This window comes from Sturnus vulgaris, chromosome 5 (genome assembly GCF_052056855.1).
Source record: "Sturnus vulgaris isolate bStuVul1 chromosome 5, bStuVul1.hap1, whole genome shotgun sequence".
NCBI lineage: Eukaryota > Metazoa > Chordata > Aves > Passeriformes > Sturnidae > Sturnus > Sturnus vulgaris.
In genome coordinates, this window is record NC_142247.1 from 12303274 (window position 1) to 12318869 (window position 15596).

The following is a 15596-nucleotide window of genomic DNA, read 5'->3' on the forward strand; positions in this document are numbered from 1 at the left end:
GTGAAAGTTAATCATTCAACAGCAGCTCCTAGCAAGGATCCCCTGAATCACTGTTGGAATGGTGTTGGACTCTTTGTGGGCACTCAGGTCTACATAAGTAGATCATGTTTTGCAAAATTGGTGCCTGATATGCCAGCTAAAACAATCCAGCCTTATTGCTTATGCAAAGAGTGGTCTGAAGTAGATACAATAGAAGTACAAGGGAAGGGATACAGGACTTGCCTGATCATTCAACCGTAAGGGTGTGCTGAAAGATTTCTTTCTGAGCCTCCTCCAGCACAGCCCCACAGAGAAAGCTGCAGCCTGGGCCCACAGAAGTCTGATTACTGTGCACACCGTGCACTAGCTCGGCAGTGAAGTCATTCAGTAGCCTGATTAAAATAACATCTTCTAATTCCCTTTTTGTTGTAATTTACAGTCTCTCTCCTTTGGCTGAACCTGCCAGCCATCCTGGAGGTGAACAAAGAGAATGTGCTAAAGTTGCCAATTCTGGGGCCTGGTGTGAGAGAAAGCTTTTGTTTCCAGAGGTTGTATTTACTCTGGAGACAGTTAATCAAAGCTCCACAGAGCATTGTAATTCTTCTGTTCCTTTGGTACGGGTATGAACTCTCAGTGTCTGATCCCTGCGACTGTCTTTCAAATCCCCTCAGTAAGCTCACTCCAATGTAACTTACACTAGGGCTGGTTAAGAAAGATCCAAGCTTTTTCAAAATGGCTTTAGATAATTAAATTACATCACTTGTGTTGTTGTATTTTCTATTAGCACCATGGACACCAGCTAACACAGCTGAAATGAGTGTCAGGTATATTTCAGCATGAGGACATTTTAACACAGCCCAAAAGGGGACCTGGATGGAAGCAGTTCCATTGAGGAAGTGAATATTTGGGACAATATGGCAAATACTTCAAATGGCTAATGTAAAATTGAAGGACAATCCATACACAGACATACAAAACAGATAGGTGTTAAAAGTGTCTCACATCTTCTTATCTTCTTAATTTGCTATTAACCTTCCCCTAACATAAAAACTGCATATTCAGAATCAATGTGTGATGTCATTTGTCTTTAATTTAAAAATCCCACAGAAAACTCTCTCTAAAGTCCTCTGGTGATGGCCTTGCACACTTTTCTTCAGGTACAGCTGAACAAAATAACAATTCCAATTCAGGCTCTTGATTTGATTTAACACCATGTCTGGACTCTATGACAAAAGACTAAGGCAGAGCAAAACTAAACCAGAGCAACTGGTGCTACTGAGAATCTGACAGGTCTCATTTGCTTTGTTATGTCAGTAAGCTTTGTTATAAAGCACAACTTTCTCTTTTCAGCATAGAATTATGTAGGGAAGAAACTTTTTTGATAAAAGAAATTCTGTGCTACTCAACATGCAAATATTATAAGCCTCATTTCAAATACAGATACTTAAATAAACAGATTCATAAAGCCAGCAAAGGTTTTTTAGCATGGACATGGATGCCAGTTATCCTAGATAAACATTAGCTATGAAGATCACTCACTTATTTTTAAACTGCTATTTATTTTTTAAATGGTTCCATTACACAAATGGAAACAAAGCACACCAGAAACAGAGTGCTCTGAGATAAGTCCCCTGAGCACTGCCTGCGTGCATAAATCCAGCCCAGAATATGCCCTATGGGCAGTGAACTCCAAATAATTTCAGCCTATCTCCTTGGAGAGAATGCTGTTATATCTAGGATCAGTTCTGGGTGGTCTCCAGTTGCATTGGAGAGACTGTTTTAACACAGATAATTCAACATTGTGAAGTATTTTGTACTCTGGGGAACAATGATAGTGAGAAAACTGTGGAAACTGTGGTATTTAACACAGTTCCCTCACCATCTCTATGAGATGAACCACACCAACACCTGCCTGTGTCACCTTCGGTTTGTTTGGACTGAAATTCAGCCAGTTAATTCCAGTGTTAGCCAGAGCCTGAAGATTGGAAAGTTGCCCCAACCCACTGAGTTTGGTGGAAAAGGCATTAAACTGGAACACAGAGCTATGGATTTGTCCTGGGTTCACTCCCTTCTGGCCCTGGTTCACTTCACCTCTGCTCCAAATTTAGCTTTGATGATCTCAAAGGACAATTTTGTAGGAATATCTGCAACTGCAGGGGCAGGCTGGGGCTTCTGTGTGCTACAGCACTGAGCCCCCACAGCAGCAGCAAAGCACCAAACAGGCAGTGCTGCTCAGAGGGTGCCCTGACAGCAAAGCACAGGAACAGCTCAGAAACCAACTCCCACCTCTCCTGCAGGGAAAGCATCAGGGCAGTGCAGCCACACTCCACATTCCCCAGGCTGAGAACTGCCTCATCATATGGCATTTGCTCCTTGACTCTGGAGCAGTGGAAACCATATATACAATATCTTTCCTGCTTTCCCAGTATCACATTTCTATTAAAATCATTGCAACAGATACTACAGAAGCACAGTCTGTGCTCAGAAGCAGCAGGAAAGGTGATCTGTGACACAAGCTTTGTGTGAAAATGTAGTCCACCACACGAATGCAATCAAGTCTCTGAAAGACAGGAGAGGAGAGCAATACAACCCCGGCCCACAAACCGGGGCATTCAGATGAATTAACAAAAGATTAGGGCCAGTCACATAAAGATACTTGAACACAAAGCCCTTTTGTGGCATCAGAAGATGATTGTTATCTAATAAGTTCAGCTCAATATCACCTGGAGCATTCTCAATTTGCTTCTGTGCTTCCTCACTTTTGCTTTCTAGCAAGAGGTCCACATCAAACCTGAGAAAAGCTGTTTTCCAATGAACCACCCAAATTCTTATCCCATGCACTTTTTTCACACTGTGCCAGCACACACAATGCCAATAAAGTCACGGAAGCAATTCTACAAACAGTTACATGTGGGCTCCTTTCCTTTGCAATGTGCTGCTTTTTAAAGTGGCAGCATTTTGACTCTGTCAGAAGCTAAGATTGTGGCACTGGAAATCTATGGTGAAATCTGTCCCCTGCTGAATGGCAAAACTCCCAGCAATTTTAGCAAGGCCAGGAACAGATTTCATATCCTGCATCTGTAGCAACTCAGAGGCATAAATTGCATTTGTGGGAGCTTAAAAGTCAGAAAGCAATGGGTGGTAATCATAGCGAAGTTGTTTTTCCCAGGATTCTTAGAAAACAGAAGACAAATAAATAGAAATCCAGAATATTTTAACATTTCATTTCCCCAATCCCTGCTCATGATCAGCTACAAGTCCTCAGACTTTCCCACTGCCAGTGGTCAATGATATCATTCACAGTGATTTTTCTACAACCTTCATTAGCTGGCCTTTCTTAGAGTTGTTACAGTTTCCTGTGGGCTTTGGTTTGACTTGTGTTTTTCTTGGCCATAAGTTCACCTGAAAATATGAGGCTATTTCAGGCAAAAGTATCAAAAAATAAAGTATGCTTTTTCAAACCCAATGGCCACACCCCTGTGTCTCCTGCCATTCTGTCCAGTTAGCATTTTAAAAGAACGTTATTTATTTATTTATTTATTTGTCCATTCAATTGAAATAGCAGGATTACTGGAGGCAACCACAATATAGTTACAGAGGCTGCAATTTGGCAGCAGAAATCATATTCTTTCAAAAAGAATTTCAAGTCCATGGGGCCAGATAGGATCCACCCAAGGGTACTGAGGGAGCTGGTGGCAGTGCTCATGGAGCCACTTTCCATCATTTCCCAGCTTGCTGGCTCACCAGGGAGGTCCCAGGTGAAGGGAAGTGTGGCACTGCTGTAAGAAGGGCTGGAAGGAAGATCCTGACCTCGATGTCAGGAAAGGTCATGGAGAAGATCCTCTTGAGTGCCACCATGAACACATGCAGGACAACCAGGGCATCAGCCCAGCCAGCCAGGGTTTGTGACAGGCAGATCCTGCTTGACCCACCTGATCTCCTGGGACAGAGTGACCCCATCAATGGATGTGTCTGGACTTTAGGAAAGCCTTTGACACTTTTCCACAGCATTTTCCTCATGGCTTGGACAGGGACACACACTGTTCAGTGGGTAAAAGACTGGCTGGATGTCTGGGCCCAGAGAGTGGTGGGGAATGGAGCTGGGGCCAGAACCAATGGTGTTCCCAAAGGCTCAGAACTGGGGTCAGCTTTTTGACATCTTCAACAATGACCCTCAATCACTTTGCAGACCACACCAAACTGGGTGGCAGTGCTGGGTGCTCTGCAGAGACAGGCTGGAAGGAGGATGTAGCAACGTGAGGGGTTGGTAACAAGGGACAGGACAAGAGGAAATGGCCTCAATTAGTGCCAGGGAATGTTTGTGTTGGATAGCAGGAAAAATTGCTTCACTGAAAAGATTATCTGGATTATCATTGGAATAAGGAAGTGGTGGAATCACTGTCCCTGTAAATGTGTAGATGGGACATTTACAGGCCTTGTCTACTGGTGGAGTTGGCAATGATGTGTTGGACTTAAAGATTTTAGTGGTCTTTTCCAACCTAAATGATTCTATGATTTTGTAAGTTCTCACAAAAAGACATAGAAGCTGTGCCATGACCAGCTCCATTGTTTCTCCCATCACTCAAAACAGGCTCCTCTTGCCACAGGATGACACTTGATGCCACAGCAAGGAATGGTTTGGGTTGGAAAAGCAGCCCTGCCCCTGATGACCACCAGCACCAGTCTGGGTATTCTTTGGGATTTTCTTTCCCATAGCTTTCCCCACAAGCAGGCTCTGATGAGATGGCAGGATTAGGTGATACCACAGCACATACTAAAGCCTGCACTTCCAGCCTCCCCATCCCTTCTCAGGAACCTTCCAAACTTGCCATAATACAAATTGATATAGTATTTTAACAGATTTTCTATATCTATGTGGACAACCAAACATATAATTGAAGGAATATTCTAATATTCAATTAGTCATATTTTTCAACTGGTATGAACCTAACACTGTAATCATGACATTACAGGACACTTGCATATTTTGATGTGGTCATTTTATAATAATATACAAGGCAATGGCATCATTTTGTCCAACTGAAAATCTACATGGTGGCACTGAATTTAAGTTTTTCCAGTTGCCAAAATGAATCTCACCATCCAACAAGAAAAGATGAAAAAGCCCTCAAGTGAATTGTATTTCTAATTTATTGAAAGCTGCACATAAAAGAGAACAACCTCTCACGCAGAACCCTGTAGATTTATTTATCCAGTCTTCCTCGCATGTAAAGGTACAGTCACGAAACACCTGTAAATTTTTCAGGATTTCTCCTTACTGAAGAAATGCACATACTGAAGTACAGACCAGTCTAACTGCTGCAAAACTACTTTGAAATAAATGAAATAAAGCGATTGAATAAAATGGGAACCAATTTTACCAGTGGGATGAGGTAAGTGCAGACTGTGATATACTCCGAATTTTGTCAGGCTTTTGACAGACTTGCAGGGGAAGTCACTTATGCTGAGATACAGCAAAGCAGATGAGCACGAAATCAACCCTCTGAAACAACAGAGCCCATTCATTTATCTAGGGTAAAGCTGGAAGTCTTAGAGAGTATCCACCACCTGCATCGGTCCTGGAGAATTTTAACTTAACATAACTTCAGAAAACATCCAGTTTGTGGTTGTAACAGTCTATCTAAGCTTGTTCTATGATCAGAAAACTCGCAAAAGAGCTATTTGGACAAGGTCAGTGACACAAAGTTCTTCCCTCAGAGCCAAATAAGCAATTCCATGGGTACTTGGCAGCCTCTCAGTCCCACAGGCAGTCAGCAGAGATGCACAGCCAAATACCCCTGAACTGCTCTGCACCTGAGTTGGTAATTTATGCCTTGTCAGTGCTCACCTTCCATAAGGAGCTTTGTCTGAAGACATCAAGAGACTGGGGACACACTACTTCCTTCAGACTTCTGTTGCAACACACAATTACTCTTCATTTAATCATTTCCTTCAACTGCTCTAGTGACTCATTATAAAATCAGTGATACTCACCCACATAAATGCAAGCTCACAGGACTTCAGACAAAACATGCAAAGCTTTTTATCTCTGCTTTTCATCTGCAGCTGACTTCTCTGCAGCCTTGCTATGGCTGCTTTGATCTCACATTGGCCAGCTTCCATGCCATCTTTCACGTCTTTTGGGAAAGACTGCACTGAGTCATTGTCAGCGTGGTTTTATGCCAAGCTCCTTCTGTTCAGAGATGAAATTCCCAAAGTGGTGCCTAATTCTCCTTTCCTAAACTCTTATTTGAGCACTTTGTTAACTGGTTCTGGTTTTCAAGGATTTGGAGTATAAGGCATCTTCTGACAGGAGCTATCAGGTGCAGGCCCAGATTTATGGAAAACATAGATCTTGTTTTCATGTTCCTAAATATCAAATTAGAATTACAGGTTTTCATTTGTGGGCTCAAATGGAATGCCTATCCACTGGATTATAATTCCACATCATTTGGCAGCAATTTCTCAAGTTGCCAAGTTTAAATCTCCACCAGTCACATAATTTGCTCACTCTGGGAAGCGAGTAGCTGGGTAAAACCAGATGGCACAAGATCAAGAAGTGAAGAGGTATCCACATGGCACAAAGCTGGATCTAATAAATACAGTTACAAGACCTCTAAATGATACCAGAAGTAGGTGGGTGCCACATCACAGATCCATAACTTCATTCAGTTTCTACATATTTCTGGATTGCAGCATATTGCTTTGGAGTGGGATTCCAAACTTTCATTCATCTAACACGTGTATGTTCCACCACCATAAGATCTATTTTAAAATATTTCATATATTTACATTAACTCTGTGAAACACTAACTTTTAGGGTTAGCCTGGATTGTTAACCTGTCTGTAGAACAAAACTCATTGCTTTTCTGGATTGACAGTTTTCCAGTGTCTAAACCCAATGGCATTCTACAGATTTAATGGTATCAACACTTGAAGTGGCTTAATCATCTGAACATTATTGACTCACAATTTGCTCAATGGATATTTAGGGAAAAGCACTTCAGCTCAAGGGAAAATAAAACATGTAGTACCCATAGAGTAGCAGTGGGCAAAAGCTTTGCTGTGGAAATTCTCCCACTGGACTATATTAATTTAGGAGTTAATTTCCTGGACTAACTTGACTACTGCACCTTGATAAAGACTTTTGTGATTCCAGAATAAATTTATAACGAAGCCAAGATTGGAGACCACCGATATCACTTTTTAGCCAGTGTCCTCCTTTCTGATCTATCCTTCCTCAAAGCTACCCCTGCACAGAGCCACTTCCCATCATCCAAAACTGCAGCTTCAGGACTACTGAGCCAGCAAGCAGAACCTTTACAAGGATGGTAACTGAGATGCTCCCAATACTCTCAGTTTCTAACTGGACCCCAAACAGAGGCTTCCCCTCCCAATGGTCCTACTGGGCAGCACCCACCAGGAAAAGGAGAATTCCTTTGAAGTCCAGCAACCACTGTGTGCCTGGTCCTCTCCTCCCCCAAGGGACTGCACTACACAGGGACTGGATGATTCGGTGACATCACCTGACACTGGCTGCACCTTGACCATCTGAGGCCTCCAGGAGAGTGGAGATGAGAACAGGACAGCAATATTCCCACAAAACAAGCTGGGCCACTCTCCATCAGGCTCTCTGGCACTGGGGAGTGTGCAAGACACTCTTGCAGCCAAAGCCTGAATTAATGTCAACAGCCTCAAATCCTGTGCTTTTTTTGTGCTACTGTTGTCATTCAGTCTTGAACGGTGTTGGATGGACTAGACATAACAACCTGACAATTTTCCCCATGAAAAGTGGAAACTGTATAAACATCCCCAATATTTTACCCTTAGGGGTCATCTTGTCATCATCTATGATGAAGGCTATAAGTTGTAAGGAAGCTGCATCAGGCTGATTAGATTTCCTTCACATCCCTACCTTTTTCCTTGTTAATCTAAGGTAGCTAGAGCCAATGCACAAAAAATCTGGAAATGTTAATCTTGATCTCTGCCTGCCAACAAAAACTTGTAAGCTGACTGGTACAAGTTTAGGACATTTCCCATATGCCTACTAAAATTAATTGCAAAAGATCTTCTACAAGCATATTCACTGTAGTTTTTTGACAAGGTGTATGATTTAAAACCATATTGCATTTAATCTCAAAAGCATTAATTAACATTTACATCATAGAAAGAAGAAAACTCTTCACTTTTAAAAGAGCCACTACTCTCTTCTGTCTGAGCTGTAGGTGAGAGGTTTGCTGTCGTCTCTGTGGGATAACACCTTCTCCCATAGGAACTGGAGCAATATAACTTTATACAATAAGAATTGTCCTTCAAATCTGCATCTTCTGGTCCTGAGTCCAAAAACAACTGTGGTGTTACACATTGCAGCCAGAGGGACATGGTCTCCATGCCTTTGGTTTCCTGCAGCCACGTCCTGTGTGAATCTAGGACAAGATCATGTTACTTCAATTACTGGAAAGCTTCACAGAAATCAGGAAAAGAATCGCCAGTATTAAGTGAAAACAATCTTGAATCCATGTTGCACTGGATGCACTGCATCAAGATATTCCAGATGGATTGTAATAGCCAAAAGTGCAGCTGTACTGACTGTCAGCTGTACTGGAAACCTATGCTGAGTCTGATTTGGAGATTTTTCCTCTTCCCCCCCCCTCTAGTCTTCTTCACCCCCACCTTATTTTCATCATGTCCCTTTAATCGTGTTCTCAAAGATCCCCATGTGAGTTTGGTTCCTTTGGAACAGAGCCCTGCACATAAAATTATCTAAAGCAATCTTTCTTTTATTCTAATACTGACATTCATAATCCTCTAAGGACTTAAAAGAAATAGAAGGAATAATATCAATTATGGGAAAAAGGCTTTCATAAACTGAAAAGGCGTTTTGATCTATTAAAAAAAAAATCAGTCATTTGCGTTACATTTCCCAGGCTAATCCCTGGTATAATTCAAATGAGATGGTTTAGCACACAAAAAATCACAGAAATCCTTTTTATGGGACAAACTCACAAGGTTTTGTTTATTTAAGATAATTGCAGCTGTGGGATAAAGATCTTTCACTGTACCAAATGATCTTCATTCAGATATTACCAGAAATTTCTTCTCCTCTTCATTGCTTTTAGAAGAGAGAGGTGATTACAAAGAAAAAGAAGTCCAGCAAACCTTAGTTGTAGATAATTGCAGCTCTTTGGAAGACACAGGATCACCTATACTCCCTTCAAGGGTACAGGAAGGAACAAAAAGACATGCCTTGAACAAGTAAGAGGAGAACATCATCCTTCTCCTCAGACAAGTGTATTAACAGCCCTGGGTGAGCTGCCTTCTAAGAACAGGCCTGTTTTGTGCTGGTTACTAATGCTCCAACTCCCCAGCTATCCAGGCACACCATCCCACCTGGGAAGATGCTCTTTGTGTGGTAGGTATGGTCCTCCAACATATATCTTAGAGCAAACATAATCCTTGGCTCTAAATTGCCTCTTGAAAACACAAGTATTTTAGGAATAAACCTAAAATCATGGTTCTTCTCCCCACTTCTACCTTTCACTCCGGCACATACCAACAAAAACTGCCATACTTGCAATTTCATTTATGGGTTAATCTTTGGAAGGACCTAGCTTAATTCTCTGCATTTTTCCAATTTCTAAGATCTCCCACGTTCACTGAAAGAATTTCTCAAACAAACAAACAAAATAATTAAGTATTTTTACACTTCCCTGAAGAACAGACTAGGAGAAGTCATGAGGTCTGGTAGCCATATGCTTTTTAAAGCTGGGACAGCTTGAGGAATCATGTGTCTAGATCATACTTTTATACCAAGGTATTGTCATTCAAAGTGAAGAGCAGAGTCTTAATCTATCCTCTGGGCATCTGTAGTTAGAGTCAGAACTGGGACTAGGATTCACATTTCTCTACTCCTCGTGCTTTCTGCTCCTCTATATCAAAGCACAACAGTCTTAGAGCTGTGCATTTGCTGTCAGACCAATTGCATTCCCAAAGCTCATGGACCCTGCAAGCCTGCTTCTCTTCACCTGACAGACCCCTCGAGGCCAACTTGGAAAACTTGTGTGCAGTTTTATGAATGCTGAAAAGGGGTGGTGAAACCCCAAAAGAGTTGCACTAGCTGTTTTTTCCCTTTGACTGTTGGACCCAAGTTGTCCAGCTTTTATACTCTGTTCTTCTATAATTCCCAAAAGAATATCCTGTTGTTGTGCCATATCTACTTCCAGCTGAAAAACAGACTTTCCAGGGCAAATACAAAATAGAAAAGTGTGGGAGCAAGGATAACAGGAGCTTTCCCAAAGTTCATGCTTACCTATCAACAGAACAAACAGCAGCTGAGGTGGAGGTAAGAGCGATGCATTCACTTTTCATTAACAGATTTCAAACCAGCTCATATTTTGTGAGGATTTTATTACTGTAACTCTTTAATCAAAGAAAAATACTATCTCTTATTTTAGCATACGCCAATAAATTATTATAAAGTGCTTTCCTATATTCAGGTGAACATCGACTACATAGCTGACAGTCAAACAAACAAAATTAATTGGCATTAACCTGTTTCTATGGAATTGCACTGACACATCTCACAGTATTTGATGTTGGTACATTTTACAGCCACTAGGAATTCGGTTCTCTACTTTTTAGAGAAAAATGTATTGCCAAACAAGATAGCTGCAAAAAATAGCTAAAAAGTGTAACCAGTGCTTATGTCCAAGGTTCAACCATGCCCGTTTTATACTTTGCATTTCACATTTTTAATCCAATCATCTTGTTATTGTTAGACTCATGAGTCCTGAACACCGAAGATTCCACAAAGAATTCACAAAGCTACCTGACTGTCGAAATTCTTTCCCACCTTTCACCCACTTCGTTGCTATGAAGTAACCAGAAAACTCATTTTTGTGCTGCCACGTATCACACACAGCATAGTATGAGCCACAGATATAGTCAGATTTTGCTTTTTTCCCTTAAGTTTAGCAAATGCAACACACTTAAGAAGCAGTGGCCTTAAAACTGCACTGCTGTACTATTAGTTTCATCTATGAATACTCTGCAGCCAACTAGTTTCCAGACACTTACTCCAAAAACTATCAAACCTTTAGACAATTTAAAATACTGAAGATTTCTGTAAAATTCAGAAATTCAACAGCATAGGGAACATAAGCAAGGCAAACAGATGTTGCTATAACCTTTTAGAAAAACCCCTGCTCTTGGAAGTGCTACAGTAAATATGTAAATATACTTTGAAATTGAATATCCTTCCTGAAGTGGAAGGCCTGGAGTACAAGAGCTCTTTGAGAGTATGTTTTGGTTTCGTGGGGTCATATGTATGCAATAGTGAGCTGTGCCCAGCCTGGAGTCATTGCTACCATATCCTCTGGCAAGAAGGTGCAGAGAGGAAAGCTGTCCAGAGGAAGGAACAGGTGATGAATGAGTGTGCACTGTGATGGCATCCAGGTGCCTCTGACCAGGAACCAAGAATACATTACCCCAACATACAGCAGGTAGATGGTTTCTGCCTCGATATAAAACAATCTGAAGCATTTTCTATTTCTCTTCCAATCTCATTCATGTGGATTTCACCTCACACAGCTTTTTACTTGTCTGTTTCCAGGAACAAAAGCTCTTAGAGCTGGCAGAAATTGCATTGCCATAAATTACATCTGCACTATTAGAAATTAGTTGCACTTTCTCTGTTTACTCTGAAAGAGAAATGAAATTTTTATTCTTTTTACACAGAATCTTAGAATGGGTAAGGCTGGAAGAGATCTCATCTGGTCCCACCACCCTGCTCCAGCAGGGCCATCCCAGAGCAGAGGGCACAGGATTGTGTCCAGAGGGGTCTGTAATATCCCCAGTGAAGAGACTCCCCAGCCTCTCTGGTCTGTGTTCAGTGCCCAGGCAGTGCCCAGGGAAGAAGTTGTGCCTCCTGTGCAGGTGGAACCCCCTGGGCTCAGTCCCTGCCCGTGGCTCTGGTGCCATTGCTGGGCCCCCGGAGCAGAGCCTGGGCCCTGCTCGGAGCCCTCCCTGCACACAGGGACACCCAGGGCTGAGGGCCCCTCTCAGCTGGGGCTCCTCTCCAGCCTGGACAGCCCCAGCTCCCTCAGCCTTTCCCTGGCACAGATGCTCCAGGCCCTGAATCATCTCTGCAGCCTCCGCTGGCCCCGCTCCAGGAGCTCCCTGTCCCTCCTGTGCTGATGATCCCAGAGCTGGACACAGCTGGCCAGATGTGCCTCCCAGGGCTGGGCAGAGGGGCAGGATCACTCACTGACCTGCTGGCACTGTTCTTCCTGATGCACCCCAGGGTTCCACTGGCCCTCTTTTCCCCCGTGGCACTGCTGGCTCAGGGACAGCTTGTCCAGCAGGGGCCTCAGGTCCTTCTCAAACATTTTCCCTTCTCAGAGGTTTTCCCTCAAAGGGTTCTGTCACCCATATGCTGAAGAAGATTGAGAAGCAGGAGCCGCCTTTGGTCTTTGTCCCCAGGAGACTGTTTCCAATTGTGGAATATGGGTTAGTGCTGCTATGGTGAGTTATGTCCCAGGTGAGATGCAGGAAAGGACATTTCTTGGCCAGGAGAAAAGCAGAACAAACCCAAATATTTCACAGGCTTGAGGGATTCAGGAAGAGCAGAAACACGGGCACCATGTGGAAGAGATCACATGGTGCTGGTACCAGAAAAACCCCTCCAAGGGGATGGCACAGGATGATGATAAACTGTTTTCTGTCAGTCTAGTGCACTGAACTTAAAAACTCTTCAAGGGGGATATCTTGCCCTTGCAAGCAGCCAGTCTGAACAGTGGGTAGCTCATGATCAGCTCGAATGACTGAAACCAAATCATGTTAAAAAGCATTTCATCTTCTGCTCAATTCATCTCATAAATTTGAGGCAGGGGATTCATAAGCTACCCATTGCTTGTGAAGTATCTTCCACAAATATTCCCTTGGATCACCTCCAGGGGTAGAGGGCTCTCTTTTTCAATTCTGTCTGTAGCTCCTTCAGAAACCTACAAATGACATCTGGAGGAGCTCATATGCAGAAAACTCTAACAACCCTTTGAAATTTTGGGGTTACACCCATAAACAAAGGGCTTCTCAGAGGGTTTGCCAAAATTTTCTCTGTTCCCAGGCAGGGATCAGGCAGTAACACAAGAGTGCCCACAGCTGTGGGACCAGGGGTGAGGGCTGGGCTGAGATGTCACCCTTGAGCAGTATGGGGAGGCTCCCCAGGGCTCCTTCCCTGGTCTGTCCCACTTTGGGGCTGGGCTGCAGCTCTGGCAGGCGAGCCCTGAGGAGAAGCCAAGGGAAGGAGCCGAAGAAAAAGCTCAAGGAAGAAAAAGTGACTGTTTGGTTTTGCTTTGGGATCAAACACAAGTAAGACAGGAAAAAACTGATTTACCTAATCATGTTTCTAATTATCACAATGGAAAGACAGGCCATATTGACAGAGCTGAATAATCCACTGCAGACCAAAATCATCCAAACTGCAGCCTCATCTTTTATTTTTGCCTTTTCTGCAGTCACAGAAGGGCTGGAAGTTGATAATGGGGGAGGGTCCTCATCTGCACTGTACTAACTTGCAAAGGCAGTCATCCAAAACTAATATTCTGGGTTGAGTTCCTGGAGAGGGATGTTGGGGTTTTGTGGTGGGGAAAGGCTGGCAACCTTGACTCTGATCTGTAAAATTCTTCCTTTAGCCCTTACACATTTATTAGCTTGTTTTCACACCTTGCCCTCTTTGGAGGATTATATGCAGTAACATGATGCAGGCTGGAGCTTCAGTTTTCAAAGGTGCATTAAGCTTGAAGCAAAACCTGGCACTCCAGAAAATCCCCCCCACTGAAGGTCAGATCTACATTGACTGGCTTCCTAAATTTTCCCTGCCTTTCTGTTTTTGTAAGAACTGTGCAACTTATGTGTGTTCTAACACATCCTTCTTAACTCAACAAAAACGCCATATCTAAAGCTTTAACTGCCATATGTCCTATATAGGCATATGAAGCATATTTCTCTTTAATTCATATTTTATTGGAAGCCTTACAAAGCATACAGAACAGATGCCAGTACATCAAATTCATCACGCCGAGACTTGATTATACAGACCCCGAAGCCCCAACACTGCCATACAATCCTTCCTTTCAGGAAATAAAAGCCAAAGACCAGTTTTCCCACAGGACCACTTGTGGGTAGAAGCTGAAGCCCTTATTACTGGAGGTTCCTTGGATATGATTTGAAGTTTGAAAGTTCCTCATATAGCTGTTCACTCATCATAACGTGCCTCTCAAAGCCTAGGCATGCTGCTCCAAGGAGGAACGCCTGTCCAAAACCAGGGAAGCACTTGGCCAAATATCTACTGCAAGCACAGTAGCAGCAGCCTTCTCTTTCTCTAAGCAGGAGTTCTTATCTAAGCAGATAAGGAGGGATATAGTAGAGTGCAACATCACAAATAACCACCACCAGGAGCTGCTACTGTGTGGAAGGAAATGTCATGTCAGTCACAACAAAACAGGGCTGTCACCAGAACCAAATCTACTTTGCAAAGAGGAGAGAGATGTAAAAGCTCCCTGAGAGCGTGACATGCAATGCTATGACAAAATAGCAATTGAAAATAAATGAATAGAGCAGATTCTCACTGGTCTGGAATTTCCTCCTATAGTTTGTGGTGTAAATCAAAGCATGATATACTACAAAACTTTAGATATATTTACATGTGTTTGGGCTGACCATGTTTACTCACTCAGGGCTTCCACTCCACCACTTGTTAATGCATTTGGCATGGTCTCATGTAAATACATCTAGGATTTCAAAGGAAGGTCATTCTCTATTCTCCCCTCCATACAGAGGGAACATGCCAGCACTATGCTGAGGATATGGAATGAGATCACTCAAGATCAGAGTCACTGTGGGTGGGTAACGATGAGGTTACCCCTATGGCATATGTCAAAGTATTCCAAACCCTCATTATAGCTATGATATATTCACAGGAACACGGCAAACCCATCTTTGAAACCATTCCTTGATTTTTAGTCTACTTGATGCTTTATGGAAGTCATTCCTGCAGTAATTTTCTGCTGGTGTAATTTTAAATGGCAGCAATAGGGAAAAAAAGGCAGCAGGGGTCATGAATGGAGGAATATTCACAACAGAGGACTACAGAAAAAGGAATGCAAGGAAAGGATGGTGGAGGAGAAGGAGAGAAAACCAGGGCACCAGCATGCATTTGGGGGTGTAACTTCAGAACAATTCTGAGCCCCTGTTTGTAAATCACTACTAGAAGTCAGTTTTGTGTGTGATCCCAATACCCACACATCAGGCCAAGGCAGCTTCTCCACTCAGAGTCAGATTCACTGCATTTAGAATCAGACCCTGTCAAGTCCTGTGCTTCTCTTTCATTATTTAGAGCTTTTCAGTCAAAGCAAAGCTTCTTGAAACTCAGCCAAGCAGTGGAAGTTGCAAAAATTCCCAGGATTTTGGTAAAAATGTCTTTGGTGCTAAGAAAGGAGATGTTACTATCCAATATAAAACCTCTGCAGAAATTTCTTTTCTGTGTGTGTCCAGGCAATTGCCCTGGTCCTCGCTCAGGCAATGCACAAACATCAGTTCAGATCCCATGTGACACAGAT

General features: G+C 42.8%; 1 protein-coding gene across 5 annotated transcripts in view; it reads right to left on the reverse strand.

Annotated features, from left to right (window-relative positions):
• Positions 1-15596, reverse strand: part of LOC148223562 (uncharacterized) — a 60421-nt gene that overhangs the window by 15488 nt on the left and 29337 nt on the right. Inside the window, exon 6 of one of the 5 annotated variants that reach the window (XR_015803769.1) lies at positions 5113-8405. The exons of the other annotated variants lie outside the window; for them this stretch is intronic. The gene's annotated coding sequence lies outside the window, so the exon portion shown is untranslated. Of the gene's footprint in view, positions 1-5112; positions 8406-15596 lie in introns of those variants that run through there. 5 annotated transcript variants of the gene reach the window in all.